Source organism: Acromyrmex echinatior, chromosome 14 (assembly GCF_024713525.1).
Source record: "Acromyrmex echinatior isolate Ae372 chromosome 14, ASM2471352v2, whole genome shotgun sequence".
Classification (NCBI taxonomy): domain Eukaryota; kingdom Metazoa; phylum Arthropoda; class Insecta; order Hymenoptera; family Formicidae; genus Acromyrmex; species Acromyrmex echinatior.
Window position 1 is genome coordinate 842,011 of NC_141865.1, and position 22,820 is coordinate 864,830.

A 22,820-nucleotide genomic window follows, 5' to 3' on the forward strand; every position below is an offset into this window, starting at 1 on the left:
TTCCAAAAACTTGTAGCCCGTAACCATCAGTCGTAACGTCTGCTAAGTAAATGCGCTACGTAATGCTCCATGCTACATATTTGAAAACATGTTTTTTATTTTTGCTGTGTTGAGCGTTGAAATTTACATGTTACTGTCCTTCGCTTCGTACGATGTGCTGCTCTCTTTGGCGAAGTACATTTTTGTGAACCGTTCGTAAAAACGAGCATCGCAAGATTGATTACATCCGCGTAAAATGTGACATATGTTAAATACTTCTAAAATCGAAGAGGGGATAATCCCCTCTCCCCTTTTTCCAAGAATTGCAAACGTGTTGTTTTATCGCGGCTTTTTATGTTTTTTTGTTCATGAGTGTATCAATGTTTTGTGTGTGTGTGTGCGTGTGTGCGTGTGTGCGTGTGTGTGTGTGTGTGTGTGTGTGTGTGTGTGTGTGTGTGTGTGTGTGTGTGTGTGTGTGTGTGTGTGTGTGTGTGTGTGTGTGTGTGTGTGTAGGATAATCGGGTTTATGAAACAGAGATATCACCTCACTAACAGTTCGATACAAGTAAATCTCTTAACGGCTACCACAACGCAAGAGGTTCGTAGCGAAAATTTTTTAATATTTTAATTATGTAACAATTGGAAAAATAAACGTTTCGACCTTAAATTAGGTAAATTAGGTAAATCTTCAATATTACAAAATTACAAATTCGGAATAACACATAATACAATATCGCAGAATAATATAAAGAGTTTAAAATGCCGAATTTTAAATTGTAAGAAAAAAAATTTTTTTTCCAAAATGATAATGTTCACAATAAGTTATCTTTGTTGAGTTAAATCTTCAAAGAGAAGGTAATCGGATATTATGTCGTATAATCTTGTTAAATTGTCTATTAGTAAAATTCAGTCAATTAGTCCTTTCGCTAGTCCTCTTTGGTTATTCACATATAATTTCCAGATTCTATATGCAATAATTTTTATGAGTCCTATCAGGATGTGGTGAACTTATATATTAACGAATAGAAACTGTATCAGAGACTGTAGTTCGATACAAGTTCAGTACATATATATATTTGTTCACAAATGATTTGCTCAGTACTCGTTACAATTCTCTTTTCATACAGACGAAAACTCACTGTTGCACACCACAACGTGCAATCTCTCACAACTCTCTCAGCTCTGTCTCTAAATCATATTCGCTTGTCTCAACATTTATCGAAAATGTGCTCACGCTCAAAACCGTCTTCTCTATAGCAACACCCTCGTCTCGTAACTCTCGTAACTTTCGTAACTCTAACGAAGAAGAAGACAAAAGTGTGCGCCCACACATACACATACACACATCACGCGCTTCTATCGGTACATTCTCGGTAATGTGCGACTCACCCTACACACACACACACACATATATATATATATATATATATATATATATATATATATAACACGCACGCACGCGCGCACACACACACACACACACACACACACACACACACACACACACACACACACACACACACTTTATAGCTTATTTTGATGACGTTGATGATAATGAATACGTTGACGATTTTTTATTTTTTCTGCAAGGCATTCCCAGAATCTAGCTTTTTCCTTCGATAGGGGATTTGGACTTAATCACAACGGCGATACTCCTTTTGCTCGACCGATTTTCGATGTATGTATTTTATTCGGTCCAACATTCGTAACTGAAGCTTACGATTGAATGAAAAAGTTTTATACTGCTTATACTAGGTTTGTTTTCTGTTCCTGCACTAGTTGCTCTAGTTCAAAAAATGTACACTAAAACGTTTTCTGTTAGCAAAATGTCAGCGACAGTGTTTTTTGTTTCAGTGCAACAGAACTTAGTGCACGAGTTCACTATACTGGCTGCACTAGATCTGGAATCAGTGCAAGCAGTTCAAGCTACACTACAAACTAGTGTACACTAGTTCAGCCACAGAAAAAAGATCTTGTACAAATAACGAGAATTGGTAATTATTTAACGTTTTTTATTCCTTGCCTGCACGCTTACACTTGTCAGTTCTGGATTGCATTAGTTTAGTTCTAGTGCAATCCTCGTGCAGGAACAAAAAACAAACCTGTAATTTATACTGTTTTTCATTTTCTTTATCTATTTTAGTAAATAAATTTTTTAAATTTTCTTTGAACATGATCAACACACATGCCGTTGCTCCTTTTTTTTTTGTTTGTGGTTTGTAAAAAAATTTAATATGAAAACTAATTTCAGTCAGATTAAAATCGACACCAAAATCTGATTTTGATTAGATAAAGGCATTTTTTTTCTTTCTCTTCTCTCTCCCTTTCTCTTTGACTAAAATGCTGTACAATTTTCTACTAACCTCTTTATAACTTGTGCTATCATTAGTTGCAATTTTATCAGACATTTTCTGATATGATGTTACTGCTTCATTATTTTTTAAATTTTCTTTGAACATGATCAACACACATGCCGTTGCTCCTTTTTTTTTTGTTTGTGGTTTGTAAAAAAATTTAATATGAAAACTAATTTCAGTCAGATTAAAATCGACACCAAAATCTGATTTTGATTAGATAAAGGCATTTTTTTTCTTTCTCTTCTCTCTCCCTTTCTCTTTGACTAAAATGCTGTACAATTTTCTACTAACCTCTTTATAACTTGTGCTATCATTAGTTGCAATTTTATCAGACATTTTCTGATATGATGTTACTGCTTCATTATTTTCTAAATTTTCTTTGAATATGGTCAACACACGTGCCGTTGCTCCCTTTTTTACTTGTGATTTGTAAAGAAATTTAATATGAAAAGTAATTTCAGTCAGATTAAAATCGATACCAAAATCTGATTTTGATTGGATAAAAACATTCTTTTTCTCCTCTCTTTCCCTTTCTCTTTGATTGAAACACTGTACAATTTTCTACTAACCTCTTTATAACTTGTGCTATCATTAGTTGCAATTTTATCAGACATTTCTGATATAATATTACTGCTTCATTAATTTATGTTGTTTGTTTATGCTTTCATTGATATTTGTATTTCTTGTTTGCACTAATATGTAAAGTAGACCTGTAACATACTTAAAATAGATGATTACACCAGCTTTGTGTGATATAAAAAAAAATATTTAGACCTTCATAAATGTTTTATCATTAACGCAATAAAATATACTATTTTTTATGTTAATAGTACCAACACTGTTAAAAAAATTACTAGATCATTTCAAATTAGTACCAAATTTATAGCGAAAAATTATTGCAGATACACAAAATTTGAAGCAATTGAGAGTTGAGTGAGATTTGAAATTTTAAAAGGCTTTTTTAAAAATCGTTCTGCAACCATTTATCGCAAAGATACGTAACTTTAAATTTACTTCTTTTTTGTGCTGTTTTTAAATAATCCCCTAATTTTTTGCAGTGTATATGTAAACATTTTTAATAAGACCTTATTCATGTAATATAGAAAATAAAACTTACGAGTGAGTGGTTGTCTTTTCTGCATTTAGACAAATTGCCTTTGTTTTCAGATAGTAGTAGTGGTAGTAGGTTTTATGTATGTTTCCCGCTATTAAAATAATTATGTAAAGAAGAATCAAGCAAATGACTTCGAACAAATGAGAAAGATATTGATTCTATTACTAATAGGTATACGTATATATATTATATATATATATATATATATATATATATATATATATATATATATCAATCCTCTGTAAATTTCACATTTAACAAGCACACTTACGTCTCGTAAGGACAGAACATTCTGTTTCTCCCAGTTTTGTTATGATTGTTTATGTTTTTATAGGATCGTTCTAAAGATTTATATTTATTTTCAACTTGTAGGACGGATACATTGTATCCTTTCATCTTCTCAGATATCTTTTGCCATATAATTTTTTTCGTCTTAATTTTTCTCTGTACAAGATTTTTATAGTCTTTGTATATATTCAAGAATAATTTTGTACTCGCATCAGTCCAATGGAAAGCATCTATGAGCATTTCTACAATATTAGTGTCTTCATTATTGACTACTTCGTTAATATCTTCATTAATTGATATTACATCGTAATGTACATTTTCATGTAACTATATCTTTTGATTATCAATTGTGCAACATAAATTGTCACATTTCAAATCAATTAGAGCAATTTAAATTTTAATCCTGCAATATAAATCATTTATATGCATATACATGCATATATTAATTATTTATATACATACATCAATATTTTTCGAAATAGCTTGACAACAATCCATAAATATAAACTTATAATTAAATATCTTCTCCAACAATCATTTATAATATTACATTCCACTATAAGTATTAATATAACGCTGCCTACCAAGCACCACCAATACCAATTCAGAAACCTGATTTTGATCACACTTTGGTTGGTATTCATAACTGATTGTTATTTCAAGACCATCTTAAGTAATATCTTAAGACGTTAATGCAGCCCTCTGATTATTTTGTGACTTCTTAGAATCATACTTAAGATGATCTTGAATATAAGATTTAGGTATCAATCATGAAACTTTTAGAAAAGATCCCAATCGACTATGCTATGATTGGACACAGCCATTCATAACGGTCGATGTATAAGGATTTTCCACTGTTCGAGCGCTGCTGATATCCAATTGATCCCCTTTAAAAATATATAATCTCCATACTTTCACTCATATATTTTACATATTCAGTCGATTATAATATTTTCTGCGACATCCTTGTGTATATATGCTTTTTCCGTATTACTTATATCATTCATTTCTTCATTAATTAGATGAATACCACTATTGGATAAAAACAATTCTTGCTTATAAAACAATTTCATAAGTGTTTTTAATTTTAGATATCGATAATTATGAACTGCTTTTAAAATAACATTTTCCGCTAAAACACAATGTAACACATCATATAATGCGTAATATATATAGCAATGTAAAAAAGTACATTTCATTGCAGGTTTATATTTACTTTTTACTATAAATATATATAACATTGTTTTGCAACCTACCTTCATTTGTCATTACATAAATGAAATCGTTGGTTTTTACAGCTGTCACATATATTGTTAATATGTGATCTCGATATCAGTTATACAATATAATAATACTATACAATATAATATAATAACTTATACAATATAATAACTACTTTGATTTTGCTGCTTTCATTTTGGTGCTTGTGTCCCATATTCTCTTGAAATTGTTACCATGTGTTCGAATCGAAGTTAATTCCTTCTGTGTACCAGTCATTTTGTTGAAGTTAGGCTTCTAAGATTCCTCCTTTATTGATTGTAAACCAACGTGTAATTTCTTCGTGTGAGAGAACTTGAATGGGTACGTCATAGAGAGCAATAACAAATATTGTTGCTCATTTCGTTTGGTAATATTGTTTGTCACGCGAGGATTATTAGGCACAGAGAGATTTCCAATTCCTTGTCTTTCAGCCATGTGCTTCACGCGAAAACTGGATAAATATTTTTCACTCATATAAAGGAAAACTAGGACTGATCTCGATTTAGAGACTTTCGAACGAGTCACGAATGAAGTATCTAATACTATGTTAAACGATTTGCTCATATATGCTTTTTTCGAAAACTAACGAAAATCTGCGCGTGTATAATATTTAATTAAATCTTTCTTTTCTAGAAGAATCTTGCTGCGCTATGTGCGACTTCTTCAGAAAGAATTATCTCGAAGATGGATAACGGAAATATTTTATGTTCGAATGTGTCACAAATAAACTCGAGCTCGTAAGAAATCTTGACGAATAATTCGTCAAGATTACTTTAATATAAAGTACTTTTGTATTTGAAAATAATTCGTCAGGATCAAGGAAATATTTTAATAACGAATTTATTTTTAATAAATTTTAGAAATATTTCTCACTAACACGACTGGAACTAAAGATACGTATGAAAGTTTATCCAAGCAAAAGCCAATCTTAATGTTAAAAAAAATTCTTTTTTAACAAAAGAGAAACATTTTCCCTAAGGAAAAAAATAATTCGTCAACCGCAGTAGTAAAGATATTCCAATTCTAACCAACTATGTGTCAGTGCGTAAATGTATATGTAGTGTGTACATGTATGGATGTTAATTTATTCACGTTGACAATTTGCGAATTGTTCTCAAGTTAAGAATTTGCGACAGCGCTCATCCGCTGTCGCGTTTCTAGAACTCTTCAAGTGACGCCAACGTGGGCTCAATAACGCGCTGCTCGTCACTACTCACGCAATTGATATATCTCACTGTTCTTTGTATGTTCTTGACGCATTTATAATTCGCCGCCAAACTCACCATTGAACGCGGCATTCACTTTCACACTACTGTGTCTTTCTACAGTTTCACTGCACCGTGTCTTTCTACAGTTTCGCACTCGCTCGAGCACTACTATTGTCAGCGTTTTTTTCCAAAAATTGTCGCGATTCGATGTAGTGCGTTGACCACCGCACCGATTGTTGACCAATCGGAATACGATTCTCAACACCAGACGAGAGATCTTTCGTCGCCACTAGCATACTCACCTCCGTGTACGAACCGTCATTCCAATTGCGATTTCGTACCCGCGAGTCGCGTGATCCTCGCCACCATGGTTGTCTGTGTGTCGCGGAGACGCGGACACTTGGCACAACAGAATTTCAAGCCGCTAGATGCACTCGCCGCATCGAAAGCAGCTATACGAAACACTCCACCAAAGCGACCTGGCCGCTCTGCTCCAATAGTTCACGTTCCACTCGCTCGTGATTTTCCATGTTTTTGTATTTTAGATTACGTCGCACTTTTTCACGGAGCATTTGCACGTGGCTCATTCACACTTCGCATTCTTTTCACACTGGCCGCACCACTGCTTTATATCTATAATTTTATTAATTTAGTACCTTGGCATTATGATACATGAAGGCGAAGTGACATTTATCACATTTATAGCATTCATCATCACACATGTCATGAAAATATTTTTTTTATAGGATCCTTCTCGCGATTGTAATTCAGCGTATGTGCATTGCCAACTATCGACAGTTTCGATCATTTTTTTCACCACCCGGGAATCACAATGCTCCTGCAGTAGCAACGATTGGTTGTCAAAAACAATGTATTAAAATGTGAATAAAAATTTTTTGTTCATATCACTATATATATGTACTGTCTTTGCTTCCCATACATCATATTCTATCTTTCGCCTCAACGCGCTATCGCACATAGTTTATATAAACATTAGCCAGCGCTTTTCTTAACGCGTTTTACATATAGTATTGTCAATACTTATAATCTAAAATGTTTAATATACAACGGTCGCCGAATTAATATCCTGGGCAGCTTCGCCGCAGGAATGATTCTTAACGTCAGGTCTCGTATGCGCGAGGTTCGTTTTTTTTTCTTACGTGAGTGATTTTTTTATAAAACGTGCAAAAGTATTCATTTAGTCTTAATGGTGGAATATTTTTGTACGTGATTAAGTGAAGCGAATGATAATTTTGTGATTTTTAGAAAAAGTTTTGATGATTTTTCGAGAACAATTTGAAACAATAATGAGCAATCTAAGGGATTTAATAGAGATCCAACATGAGTATCCCTTAAAGGAATAAGTAGTTTTTCTTTTTTATGTATGTTAGATTTTTTTATCGTATTTATGGTTATGACGTTTACTTTTCTTTTTCAAGAATCTAATAGTCGACAACGAGTCAGTGGTCAAGCTGCAGCTGAGAAATGAGATGGGCAGATCATCCTTCTGGTAAGTTCATTATAAATTATAATTTATAAATAGAGTATTTTATAAAATCGCTTTTTCTAATTCACTTTTTATAATACATTTTTTTAAATTTACTTTGTAATTCATTTTTCAAGAGATACTTCGTGACAATATCCGAATGAAAAGGTTCATGAATCACTATAATAGCCAAGTGATTAGTGATGCCAGGTGGCAGGAGGAACGAGTTGATATGTGAAAAGAAGCCACATTTAATCTGGAGGAACTATTCAGTCTCCAGCCAGTATGAGAATGAATCAGATTCATGATTGGAAAAAACTCAGTTTAGTTTCTTCTGAAATGTGCACATGTACATACAAAAAAAATGTTACGTAAATATTACTTGTTTCAAGTAAATAATAAGAGTATTTTAAAATTACATTATCAAGAAAATTCTTTGTAATGATATAATCATTCTCAAAAGAAGAAAAAAAATTGCGTCCTCTCTTAACACTAGAATGATATTTTTCTGTATTTTTCTACATTATCGCTCATGAAAATTCGGACATCCGCCATAAATTTCATCGAATGATCGTGTAAAAAATTAAGACATAAAACAGTAATTGTATTATTTTTGAAATATATTTTAGATCACTTGTACATATATACTAGCAATTGCAAAAGTTTTATAAATTATTTTATAATTTTATAAACTTAAAACTTTTGTAATTGCTAGTATGTATGTATAAATGATGAATTAAAAATTGAATTAAAAATATTGAATTAAAAATATTTTATTTAGTTCAGACACTCGCATAAATTTTATCGAATGATCATTTAAAAAATTTAGACTTTATAAAACAGCAATTGTATTATTTTTGAAATATATTTTGAATCACTTGTATGCAATACATACTAACAATTGCAAAAGCTTTATAAATTAGTTTTAATTTTGTATGTCAAAAAGTATTATCTTTACTTCGTACAACATTGATATGAGGAGAGGGAGAAAAGAGAAATAAATATTAATATTTATACTTAAATTCGTGAAACGTCGAGTGGCTCCGTTCGTGGCTCCGATTCAGAATTCGTAGATCCGGATTCGATTCTGCCTTATATTTGTGTTATTATTGTCCATATCTAATTTTTCTTGTTTCCAGAAATAAAATTAACCTCTTAAAACCTGATACAGATATTACAATTTATATACATAGAATCGCACTGCAAATATAAATAATGCATAAATTTGCATATAGCAGATAAAACCGCAAACTCGTAGGGCGCTGATGAAATTAAACACTCCCGAGTTTATATTGATTTATTGGGTTGATTTGATATATGCTTTCCAACAATCGGTAAGAATTATTGATCCAGGAATAATGTATTTCCGGATGAATGATAATGTTTGTACATCACGAGATTCAATTGGTACGATAAAAATTTTCTTCGTGTTGCGTGTTATTCTGTCGAAAAGCCATTGTCCTTTAACGAGTCGTTCGCGATGATATTGCCGACGTCCAAATTTTGTTTCATAGATTTCGATAATAATTCCTTCTCCGTCAATTTGACATTGGTTGTTTGTTAACTATTGTTTCATGAGCCGAGAAGTCAGATTGTTGTAACTGAATATTTATTAAGGTAGAGAATTTTAAATAAGTATATAAGTTTTTTGTTTCAAAAATACTAATATTTTACTTCAAAAATACAAATTTCTTGCTTTACAAACAATTGAGTTTGTTCTCCATTTATGTATTTAGTTTTACCAAATTATTAAATTACATGAATTATCTCTGCAAAAATTAGTCCAATCAACTGATGATATATTTGATTTTTTTTTCTAGGAATGTCTGCTTTATAAACAAATTCTTTACTTTAAAATCATATTCTTTTGATATATTTTTTTGTAATTTTTTAATGAACAATGAGCGGCTAAAATTTGTTCAAGGTCACTCAGGGACATGACCTTGACAACATACGGCAAGGTCAAGGTCATTGGAGAATAGTCTCCCTATACTAAATAATTCGAAAAAATCGTCACGTGAACCTAACACATCAAAAAGCCTCGGGCATAAGAATCCCCCTGCTCTTGCTCCTGCACCTGTAGAAATTTCAAAACTTGTTCTTGCATTTGTTAGTACCTACAAAAATAGATAAATTAACAAAAAATGATTTCAACATACAGAAATGCCGGCCCGCGTTTAACTCGTATAACACTCCCAATATTGCATCTGAACATTCATGTCAGCGAAAAGCAAATAATTGCTTTCCGAAACATCGTTTAAACTGTCTAAAAATTTCTCCGCGATTATTTGAATCGAGCGTCGAAGTGGGGGGGAGCTCTCACGAAGCTTAAAAATGATTTTCTCTAAACGAAACTATTTTTAAAAAATTAAAAAAAACGAAGAACATAACTCCTGGAAAATCTATCTCCCCCTCCCTTCTCTTCGGAATTATCTTCTCCTTCTATGTTCTTCTAATTATCCATCATGGACACTAACGAGAGAAAATTTTAATAGATGGTCTAGCGGAATAGATACAAAGCAGGACGTAAGAAGCAAGCCAAGCTCGAGAAACTATTTTTATATAGAAAATTCTGTCCTTTCCTATTTCTAATTTAACCCTTGTTATTGTTACGTTCAGATGTTATTGTTATATTGGCTTGTCGGAAGTAAGATCTATCACAAGAACTTCGAGGGAGCTTTGGTCTCGATATTTTTGATGTAAATGAGCCCTTTTAAATTGACGACGGGCTTGAGAGGAAATAAATTGCCCGGTCTGTATCCGCGTAATAATTGGGTTAGAGTTTCTCGAGCTTGGCTTGCTTCTTGCGTCCTGCTTTGTATCTATTCCGCTAGACTATCTATTAAAATTTTCTCTCGTTAGTGTCCATGATGGATAATTAGAAGAACATAGAAGGAGAAGATAATTCCGAAGAGAAGGGAGGGGGAAATAGATTTTCCAGGAGTTATGATTTGGTTTTATGCAGAGTAACCATGGATTACTTAAGGCGTTTTGTTGCTTAAGTAACTTAAAAGTAGATAAGGCAGCAGCGGTTCTAGTTTATATTTTTCACACTTCATTGGTATGTTTATGTAAACAGCATCAACGCTTCTCTTAACGTATCACGACATTGATCTCTTCTCAGAAAAAATCGTTATCGAAGAAATTTAACGGCTGTGGGAACGCAGTGTGATTTCATTGGAATATCACTTCCATTTTACTGTACAAGAGTAATGTTTAGTTTAGCGCAAGCCGAAACATCGACGCTTTTCTTAACGCATCGTGACATGTCACCGATCTGACAGTGTATATAAACAGTGTATATAGCTTTTTTCATTCGTAAACTTTGATCACGAGCGATAAGACATAGATCGAGTAAAATGTATATAGAGTGACTAGTGCTAATGCATTTTATTCTCTGCTGAAAAAGCGAATAATGGTCAAAAAAAATTTTCGTTCTCTTTTTTCAGAAAGCGCTGCTAGCATTCGAGTCATCGATCGCATTCGATCGCGAAAAAAAATGTAGTAAAAAATGAGAAAAATCAGTGCAATAAGTACAATAAAAAATTTTTTGTTCACTTCATCATTTTATATATATATATATATATATATATATATATATATATGTGTGTGTGTACTTTCTTTTACTCCCTATCCTTTATCTCGACGCGTTAGTAAAAAACTATTGTATTGAAAAAAACTACATCATAAAAAAAAAGACTTACTCTATTAATTCATTTCTTCCATCCTTCGATATCATGTTACGCGCTCCGACATCGTCGCGCGCTCTATTTTTCTCTAATATCCCCTTGTGTTACCTACACATTTTTTGTGACATTGGAATTTTATAATTCTATAGTTTATAAACGTTTGTGATTATAAGTGTTTCATATGCAGCGCAAATGTATTCTAGATAGCCTCACGATGGCAAAGGATGCTTCTCAAGATAGTCAGTCTTTGCTGAATCTTATCCGCGCGCGAGACACACGAAGAGCTTAATATATTGCAACGTTAGTGATTTTTTATGGGAAAGGATACTTCTCAACATGTCAGTCTTCGCCGAATTTCATCTGCGCGAGGTTCGTGTCGAATTATATTCCGAATTATAGTGAAGAGTTTGCACCGTGAGTGATTTTTATAAAGATGCAGGAGTATTCTATCATTTAGGTGGTAGAATACGTTTTATGTGATTAAGTGTCAGTAATAATTTTTTTTTTTTTTACAGTGCAGCTATATAATAATATGAGTGATAAAAAACTGCAAAAAGTTGAGAAGACTGCCTCCTCCTCCTTGGTTCAACAAAAAGATACTATTGTATTTGATCTGACTCAATTATTCACATAAAGTTATTCCGCCTCATCGAAATTGCTGATGAAGTGGATGATCTCACTCAAGTAAGTATAAATAAAATTGAGTTCGACTACGATGAAGCGGTGGAGGAAGAGGAAGTGGAAGAGGAAGAAGAAGAAGTTGAAAAGGAGAGCTCAGCTGGATTCCTGGAGGATTCTCCCCCTTCCCCTCTAGAATATCCTGCTGAGGAAACACCACAATTATTCGATCAAATAAATGAATTCAATTTGGGTATTCATTTCCTTAGCGCCGATCGGATAGGAGGAGGAGGAGGAGGAATAAGAATGTTTCAGAAGTTGAGGAGGATGAGGTGGAGGGCGTGGAGAAGAATATTTTTTATTATATATATGTTTTTTTCTTTTTTCCTTTAAAATATCTTGTCTGTGTTATAGTATCGCGATGCATTTTGTGGTGGACGTGGAGTCCGCGGTGACGGCGACGGGTGGTTATCATAGCATTATGGATCTGACGTTTTGCATTGTGGAAGCGTCTTAAATATGGAAGCGAATCGATCTTTGATGATCACATCGTCAAGTTTGAGTTCCACATCGTAATGTATTATCTGTATGTTAACGTTTGGACATAGCGACGAAATAAGGATGTATCCAAACAACAGCAGGATTTATACACGTTTCCGTGTGAAAACATTCTCTACGTCGAAGGTAGATTAACTTCAACAGAAGAAAATGTACAAAACCGGCCCAAAGTTTAGATGTAATTGCGTGGCGTTCATGTTCGATGAAATTCGATATGGACTTTACGGTATGGAGATTGACATAGCAAAAATTGGAATGGCTAGTCTTATGAAGGTTATGTTTTTTAATGAAGTTTCATATAGTTTACATAATGCGGGATTTCTCGACTGTGATACCGCGAAAAGTCTAATGACAGACGATGAATACTTTAATTTTTGTGTGCCGCTCAGCATGTTGTTAGGCTTTTGCGAAGATTACAAACGTGTGGTCAAATTAACGCTCGTCATGAATTGATTTTGATACGAGCGCGCAATGATAACAATTACATAGTGGAAGGTCCAACGACAGAGCCGACACTTGAATTGCAATATTCAAAGTATAGTGATGGATGCCTCACTGCGTTAAATGAAGTTAATAAACTATCCATGCTACGAGCCTTGGAAAGTGGACGATATCTAAGTATGAGTTTCCATTCTTGTGAACTGTACGAGTATACTCCCTATTGCCGAATACAATGAAGCATTCCTGAGCTATCAAGACTGCGACTCAATTAGAAAAACTACGATATGTTATCTTTGGTCTACAGACTGATAAAAAAAAATATAACAGCACGTCAAACTTACTTTGACCTGTAAATTAATCAATGTAAAATTTTATCTAAACTCTGAATTTTATCCGTACAATGATCTGAATCTAGACTTTGACGAACGCAGAGTCGCTATTTTGTATGATATGTATTTATGTTTCCGTATGTCTTATTATTAAATCCCTCGTGAAAAAAATGAATCGTCATTCCAATTAAACTCCTTTTTGAGAGATTAATAACCATTGATTGTTCGCGACAAAACGAGTCCGTCAATAGTGGCATCGTGGATGTACGATTAAAATTTGAATTCAAAGAGAATGTATTCGCGAATACTATTGCAGTCTATTGCTTCATACACGACCGCGTGATCGAATACAACTCAATGTCCAACGTAGTACGCAAAATACTTGACAAGGTCCGAAAAGTCTTGCGCTTTTTGGTTGAGTGCTTATCCATGGATTGACCAATGGGAAGACGGAATTATCCTGTACAACATGACGAAACGTTTGATTATAATGGCTATAATCGAATGCGGAAGAGAATGACGACAATAAGGCTCTCATTTACGTTAAAAGACGTCAAAAATGTGAATTGTTGGCTGATATACTCGATAGTGACAATATGACGTGTCACGCTTCGCCATTTGTCTTATACTATTAAAAATTAGTTTTTTGACTGAGACATATAATTTTAACATGGGATTATTTTTTTCTGTAAATCATATCTTGCAAAAATGTTTACATTTTTCGTCATATCTTTCGAATGTGTGTACTTTTTCACATGCTAAGGATCCTTTTTGAGAAATATCAGATATCCAGACAAACCATTTTGATTGAATCAACTAAAAATCTTTTGAGCAAGCAAATCTTGAGTCAATGCAATAAAACAGGTCTTCCAATGCACGTAGGTCACGTACAATTTTTATTGCTATATCTACATTTTCTCGTGCAATCCCTAACAGTCAGTTGGTCAGTGTGTCAGTATGTCAATAGATTCTATTGCTGCAGTATTAGCTTCAAAACTGTGATTATTTTGTAAAAATATGCAACTTGCAAGAAACATTGGAAATTACTTACGAATACTCAGTTCGGGAGTAAGTTTTAGATATATATGTATGTGTTACGTCCAAATCCTTAAAAATTCGGTGAAGGAGAACAATAAGGGAAAATGGAAAGGACGGCTAGATTCAATCTCACAGGTATATGCACAGAGGCGAATACCTATGTCGCACACATCTTTTCGGTCCCGGGGATGCTATGACCTGTTCCGAGGGACAGTGCGAACGTCGGTCTTACTTTTTGGGTTAAGGAACGTAATCCTTTTGACCAGGGACTGGATCTCGTGCGATTTCAGGCGTTAAGGGAAACAATGTGAGAGGTGATTCCAATAAATGACAGCTAGGAAAATATAACTGATTTACATTTATTAATAAAAAAAAAAAAGAAAATTAGGGTTATATAAGATATTTATACATATATATTTTTACATAAAAATAAGAAAACTCTTTGTATTGTGTAATTACAATCGATTTTTGTGTAATGTGGTTGAATAAGTTATGGAGGTATGCGCGCGCGCGCGCGCGCGCGCGTGTGTGTGTGTGTGTGTGTGTGAGAGAGAGAAAAGGAAAAGGTTATTCGGTATTGGAGTGGTGCAGGAGCATATCAAGATGAGATGCTTGTACAGAATGGTTTAAGGGATTATGGGGTTGCCTGGGATGTAGACCATAACTATTCCATCCTCTTTGTTGGAAAAGGACGAATACAGTCTAAATAGCCGATCCCAGTCGACTCGGGATCCGATTGAGAAGGAGGAGTTGGGAGCAGATTTAAAAGAGGTGAGAGAGGAAATCCTTCGAGAGGAGGAGGGAGAAGAAATTTTTCTTCGAGAGAAGAAGAGAGGGAATCGTCTCTCGAGAGGAGAAGGAGGAGGGAATCGTTCCTCGAGAGGAGGAGGGGAATAATTTAAGATTTCTCAGATGATGGAATCGATGACAGAGGGAGAGATGAGGTCTAACGGTTGTGTTTGATCTCATCTCTCCCTCTGTCATCGATACTGGCGAGTAGGAGATTTCAAGAAAGCGGTCGTCAGTCGGTTGTAGCAGAACGATTGTGACTTGGCCATGCGGACGGTTCATACTCCTCCTAACGTAAGGGGTTTGTCCCCATTTTCTAACTGATGTGCTAGCGTGCACTATAACGAAACATATATATATTTTACCCGAAGGGTTCTCTCGCGGATTCTCGTAGGTTGATTTCCGCACAGATCACGGCTGATCCCGACAATGATTTAAGGCATTCGCGAACTTCACTGATGTGAACTGTATCAACGTGAACCGAGTGATTTTGATTTTTGTTCTGACGCTCTATGCTTCCGCGGGATCTCTATTTATACCCCGAAAAAAGTTGTGCCCTTTGTCTAGGATGCAATAGTTAATTGTCACGCGACATTTTTATAGCGTCCTATTGTTGTTAATCATCAGAGAAATTTGATGTAGAAAAGAAGTAATTTACGTTTCTCTTTAAAGAGGCAAGATTGCTCCAAACGGATGACAAATTCTGTTATCCTCGCGAAAAACATGGCTAGATAAATAGATGGACCGTGCACAACTAGTTTTGCGTGCAGGACAACCATTGTTGCGTTTTATGATTTTTTAAGCGCGACGTGGTGCCTGTTTTTCTAAGATGAAATTGTTGGTCAGTCTGGGACGACAAAATTTGGATTTTTATTATTGCGTGATTTCGGTGCATTTATAATGTCTTTTGCAATCTTGTCATTTTTCTACATTAAGATTATTATTCCTTCCAGGTTGAGTGGCGTTTATTTTCGCGGAGCCTGTCCGGTCCCTCTTTTCAATTCTGTCAGACCGTTATTAGAAGGCTTTGCTCGAGTCTCGCAGACACCAAACTATAGTCGCGACGTGGAGCCGAAGAAAAGAACGTGGCATCTGTAGGATGTAACATGTGTAATGTTTTTTTTATGTGATTTTTAATGATTCTTTTTTTAATGTAAGGTGCTAATGGTTGATAATGAGCCTGTAGACCGGCTTCAATTGAGAAATTAGGGATACAAATAGTGCCTCTAGTGAATAAAACTGCTCTTTGTGTACACCATTTTTTTATATTAATATAATTTTTTTTAATTAATGATATTTATTTTTTATCAGGACGTCGGAACATAAAAATACGGGAATTTATCACCAGCGAAGTGTTCGGTTAGCGAAACTTTTTGATAGGCAGATATTCGAGTTCTGGGAGGACATATCAGAGTATCGAGAAGATGTCGATGAATTCAGTGGTCTCGATAAAGAAGAAAACAATAGAGATACAATTGAAGTCTAATACAGCCTTACGTAGCGCGCACATTGGTAATTGTTACTCTAATAAGCGATTCTGGCTACCTTGCTTTTTACTTGCGGAAGGTTTAACTAAAGAGCTTTAACAAAGGGAACTAAAACAAAGTGCGCCTGTCCTGGATAAGTCTCGTTTATATATAAATTAGAACTATGATGTCTCGTGGGCAAGGGGGCGAGCCAATGATACTTCGACTCCACTGGAACATTGTTCTAGAACATTCTATAGATTTTTATTTCATATGATTATTCCTTAATTTATGCCTTTTTTCGATCATGCGATAAAAAGGAATTTTTGTGAAGTCCTTTTGATTTTCGCGCGCTTGCATTCGATCGGATTTGATTACTGTTCCTGAATCGGAAATTTTTTATTAGATTTTTGGTATTGAGTTAGCTCCGCTCAATTATCCAAAGGTTTTTCCTCGTATTTGTTTAGGCGTTTTTGAGAGTATTGGAGTTAGAATTTTCGTTGAATAATTGGGGGTCCTAAGATCCTTTATAAGAGTTACTTCAGGACTATTTACTTGCAACTATATTATTTATAACTTTTGAATTAGTAAGGTTTTTGTCGTTAGCATGTGGAAGCGCGCTTGAAAGAAGTTTTCCTATCTGATCATTGCGATTATCGCATTTCGTTTAAATCGATACAATCATCAAGAAAATTATATATCAACGTAATCTCCGTATAAAAATGTATAACTACATTCCACTTTAACAATACATTCGCTGAACCACATAGACGGACTTATATGTATGGAGCGATGTTATAACGGCACTTGTATCGGCATACATAGTACGCCAAAATATAGTACGTGATTCATGATTATGATTCATGTTTTACGACTTACTTACGGCCATCCTTGTGGTAAGGCCCTTACATAACGTTTTTTGAAGAAACTCTTCAGACAAAAGTTGTAAGATTTCAAAGAAGCTATTTACTGATATTCAGTTTGACCTTGGGTAGCGTCTGCAGGATCAAATCAAGGTTACATCCATGTTTTTTTTAAATGAAACATGCTATTTTTATTGACTCTAATACACAATTATTATTGATATGTTGACTTATACGAGGATATAAGTTCGAAAAATTTTTGGTTTAATACAGAATGATTCCACAAATATCAAACTACTATAATTTTAGAAAAGTTTGATTCTTCTAGGATTACTGTTAAAATTTCAGACAGATGTGTTCATTAGTTTCTTTGTTTCGGTCGTGTCAGTTTTTGATTTCATCATGATAATGCATCCGTTCACATTTTTTTAATTGCAAACGCAAAATTCTACAAATTGGTTCCATAATCGTATTTCATTGTATTTGATAATCGAAATGTCTGGCAGTAAATTAAAAATAGTCAGCCCACGATGAGTGCTTCTGACATTTATCTATAATTAGCCAAAGCATGATTTACGGCTGTGGCATTTTGTTATAGCTCGTCAGCCCACGATTAACGCCTCTGGCACTAAATTAAAAATAGTCAGCCAACGATGAACGCCTCTGACATTGGATTAGGCAAAGCACAATTTATTGTTATAACATTTAACTATGTCACTTGTATGATAAATAAAAGTGATATTTTGACGAATGACATAAAGATACTAACCTTTCCCATTCTGGCTTTACAAGGTGCCTTCTAAGAGACACAGTGTGACATGATGTATCATTAGTCTTGTTTCGCCAATGTACAAGGATGAAATAATCACTGTGTTGTACTGAGTGAGTTGCTTGTTAGAAAGTAGCTATAATCTTCTGCCAAAGGCAGACAATTTTCTGCTACTATATTTTTTCTATTTTGTGGAACACAAAACACTATATAAATACATACGCACACGCACACATACACACACACACACACACACACACATATATGAGTTTGTGTAGAACACTACTACACCTCTAAATTGACAATAATAATGCTGTTGCGCGGCAACGATACTGTGAACGCGGGTCACATTAGTTACAGCTGATTGAGGGTGCGCTCCCATGCGGGATGCGAACTGCGAAACGTTCGTAATTGGTCGTGACTTCATTTCGCCGATTCCGTTCCGCTGAAGTGTGTTTTCCTATGTCCCATAGAGCGGAATTTACGAAATGCATAATTAGCCCAATCGCAAAAATCTTAGTTCACTCTCATTAGATCTACTGGAATAGCGTTTGTCATTGGCTCGCATTGATTGCACATCCGTAAATTCCGCTCAATGGGACATAGAAAAACGAACTCCTGCGGATCGGAAATCACACATACATACAGATAATACAGAGATGCCTGCCACAATCAGCTGTATTTCGTGTACTCATTTTGATTTATATTTTCGCCCTTTATTATACGGATTGACCTTTGAGTAGGTAAGTAAATTTTCGAAACATCGAAACGTACTGAGATTTTTTTGAAACGCGAGTAGGTAGATGAGATGCTCAAATATCCTAAAAGAATGTAATTTTGCTTGGAATAAGATTTTTTAGACTAATCTCCCATTAGATTATATACTTCTTGTCAATGCGCTTGTTTTTTCAAATTGGTTCTTTCGTTTGCAAGAATTCGATGATCGAATAATGCTCTTTTGCGAGTTACACAAGTAATTAATTCGTCGATATTAACTTCCTGCTAGATCTTATTGTTATTTATCTGGTGATATGTGCTATTTGTAGCTTTTGACGAAGTATTATCGTGCTGCTCTCTTAATACTGTAAAATTAATAAAACAGACATAAGTTCGATATTGAATTAGTATCAAATAACATTGTGCAAACAAATTATTTATCTTAATACGGTTCTCGGATTGGGTGAAAATGACGGAAGTGAGCAACTCTATAAGCAACTATATTTAATCTCCCCTCATGAAAATATGAAGTTACTCGCGTGAATAAGCTCGAAATTTATAAGTGAAAAGGTGAAATGAAAATAAGAGTGACGAAGAAAGAAGACTTTTTTGCGCACACAATGGATAATTTAATAATCGAAATATTAATGCGACGTCGAGAAAATGTAATGCTTAGAATACGAAGGAGACTAAGGGATCCATTTGGTATATCAGAAAGTGAATTCCGCAGTCTTTACAGGTAAATGTGATTTTGTATATTTTTAGAGGTTACATTCTGAAAAGTTGACATTTATAATGAAAAGTAAAAATCGAATAAAGTGAGTATATTGTAAATTTATTTATAATTTTTCAAAGATTATTCCGTACGGAAGCCGTACGAGTGCTCATCGAAGATATGATCTCTTCTTCCCTTTTTGAGATTATTAGTAGATACAGATCTTTCTGTGTTGTTCTATTAAATTTGTCCTATTATTGTGTCCTATTAAAATTTTCTCCTTCAGGTGTATCATCCAACTCAGTAGTTTTTGAATCTATGATTTCCAATAAATGTTCTTCCAGTTCTGTTAACTGAAGTACTTTTGGTGGTCCTCCGCCTGTATCACCAGCGTAACTTTTATTTTGTACACACTTTTTTAGCACATTTGCTTTCCAATCTCTCCATGTCTATATTTATGTAAAATATAACATTTCTAAATAATCGTATCAATATAACTAATCATTCTTCTCATTTAATAAAAATATTATAATTTTTTTCATAAGTACCTTTTGTCACTCTTGCTTGCTTTTGAGGACCATTTGCAGTATCATTTAAGAATACAGTGAATGAAGCCCACATATTATTCTGCATAAACAAAATTAATTTATTTATTACCTATTATTATATTGTAAACAAAATAACATTATGACATTATCGATAAAATTTCTAATTTTAATATAAACTGATAATGTATAGTACTTATTAATATTTTTTTATTGCCGCTGTTGTAACATAAGCGGCCTCTTGCAAAATCTTCTCATTGTCTCTCATAATTTAATAAAATTATTTTCTGCTTTTCTGTTATCATTCATTTTATACTACTTTGTTATAACTATTAATATCTTTGTTATAACTATTAATAATGTAATAATAGACAATAAGTATAAATGAGATTTTTCATTGATCAACCGTATTATGCATAAATGCAGCTTTTTACAAAAGAATTATTTTTTAGCATAATGCGATTGATCAAACGATGAATTTGATCCATGAACATTTAGTTACGTGTTAATTTCAACCGAAATTGCATGCACCTTTTCATATAAATACTAATTTTAATATATGTAATATATCATTGTTCCAATAATTAAATTATTATGAATAATTTACGAAAAAATATGGCTTTCGGTCAAAATTGACACACAATCGATATATAGCTTTCAAAATCGAAAGCGATTCTTCATAAATATCATGATTTAATTATTAAAACAATAATTACACATATTAAAATAAATATTTAAATATGAAAAAGATGCATGTAGTTTCGATTGAAATTGACATGCAGCAAAGTGTTCATTTTCAGTTTTCTAAGTTTCGGTCGAATTCTAACAGTCATTAGACGTAATGTAAAAGGTTATTTTTAAATACTAAATACTAGAATATTTAAATACTAAAATATGTACTTAGTTTTATATGGATTATGTGCTTATAAACGTTGTGGTGGAAACAAATAAAAATACCATGGTTATAAAAAACGCAAATTTTTATTTTTTTGTTAATTTTCTATACAATTACCTTTCTTGTTAAAGTAAGTAGAAAAATTATAAAGAATTATCATGTTAATTTATTTGAATAAAGGCATTATTCATTGTTTAAGTAATAATATTAATTCAAATTAAAAAACTGAATTAATTCAATTGTTTGGTAATATTATTATAATATCTTAATAGGTTCAATTCCACAAATCACAAATGTTATTATATTGGGTCATCTAAAAAGTATCCGCGGTTTTTTTGTCACTAGATGTGTGTTGATGGTCATATATCTAGTGACAAAGTACCGCGCCCTCTGAGTTAATATGATCATGCAGGAAATTCGATCGATTAATTATCGATATTTTTATTCCATTTCCTACATTACCATCTTAACAGGGACGAAAACATGTATTAGAGTCGGTTCCACAAATGTAAGATTTATTTTATTTATTTTATTTTGGAAAATTTTCCAATTTTAGAATTGAAAAAAAAATAAATCATAATTGAAGTTAATTTTATATTAGAATCGGGCCTTAGAAATACAGTTGTATTATGTACACATGCAATGTAGGTCGTATTCCAATATATATCAGTAAAAGTCTGTAATATACAATAAAGTACAGATTTTTAATTAATAGTTATATTAATGTATCTTCTAATGAGTAGGAAACTTATACTCTACTCAAGATGAGATTTTAGGCATGCCAAAAGAATGTGACAGAAAAAAACCACTTTGTTCCATATCTATAAACATAAAAATAAACATGGCATATATTTTTAAAGAATGTAAATACACAATTATATTCAGTATACCTATTTGAAAGTATGCTATACATCGGTGTAATCTAAAGTGCTCTTTAACACAGCATCTGAATGGCATCATATGAATGGACATTGATAAAATTTCGAATTTTGTTACATCTTCTTCCATACATGAAAAGTTGATATGAAAATAGTATATCATCTTCAGCTTCTTCGCTTGAGGATGATATATCATTCGTTAGTGGAGTTGAATATCTACTAATGTTATCATTGGAGATATTTGAACTTGAACTGGTATCAGCAGAGCTAGACGATTGATTGGCAGTAATTGCTATGATTATTTTATCTTCTTTTTCTAATTGAAACATTGTTGATACATTGTTTCGTTTTTAATATTATTATTAATATTATTATTAAACCTGCGGAACAAGTAAAATAATAATAGATACATTTTACTACAAAATCTTATAAATTGTTAGATATCATATAGTTATACATATTTACATAACGTTAAAGGAAATAAAATTTAAAATATCTTTTTTTTTCTTAATCGATCTTTTCAAAAATATTTTTAGATTATATGTATTATAATAAACAAATTTTTGTACAAATTTACAGAATGCTATGCTAATTTTTCATAAATTGTTCTAATTGAAATACACGCTATACATGGAAATGCACCACTACGGATTACAAAATATCAAGGTATGGGCATGTAAAAAATTAACCTTATTCTATCCGAAACTGCTGTTCCAATTGAGTCGTGTACTTTGTGGATTCCTGTGTACGTTTGTGTCAAGATGTGTTTTTGTAATTGGAAAGCACCCTATATTTTTAGAGGTATTGTAAAATGGATG

The 22,820-nt window shown here is 33.2% G+C and overlaps 1 protein-coding gene and 1 pseudogene across 8 annotated transcripts in view; one reads left to right on the forward strand and one right to left on the reverse strand.

Annotated features, from left to right (window-relative positions):
* Nucleotides 1-22,820, forward strand: part of rad50 (DNA repair protein rad50) — a 61,703-nt gene that overhangs the window by 27,951 nt on the left and 10,932 nt on the right. For 3 of the 7 annotated variants that reach the window (XM_087413621.1, XM_087413620.1, XM_087413624.1), the window contains exon 2: nt 22,582-22,668. The exons of the other annotated variants lie outside the window; for them this stretch is intronic. The gene's annotated coding sequence lies outside the window, so the exon portion shown is untranslated. The remainder of the gene's footprint in view (nt 1-22,581; nt 22,669-22,820) is intronic. 7 annotated transcript variants of the gene reach the window in all.
* Nucleotides 3,241-6,666, reverse strand: LOC147907306 (uncharacterized; annotated as a pseudogene). Its single transcript, XR_015547342.1, has 3 exons — nt 4,676-6,666; nt 3,722-4,115; nt 3,241-3,541 (listed from the first exon to the last, which is right to left on the reverse strand). The product of XR_015547342.1 is annotated as an uncharacterized LOC147907306 (transcript).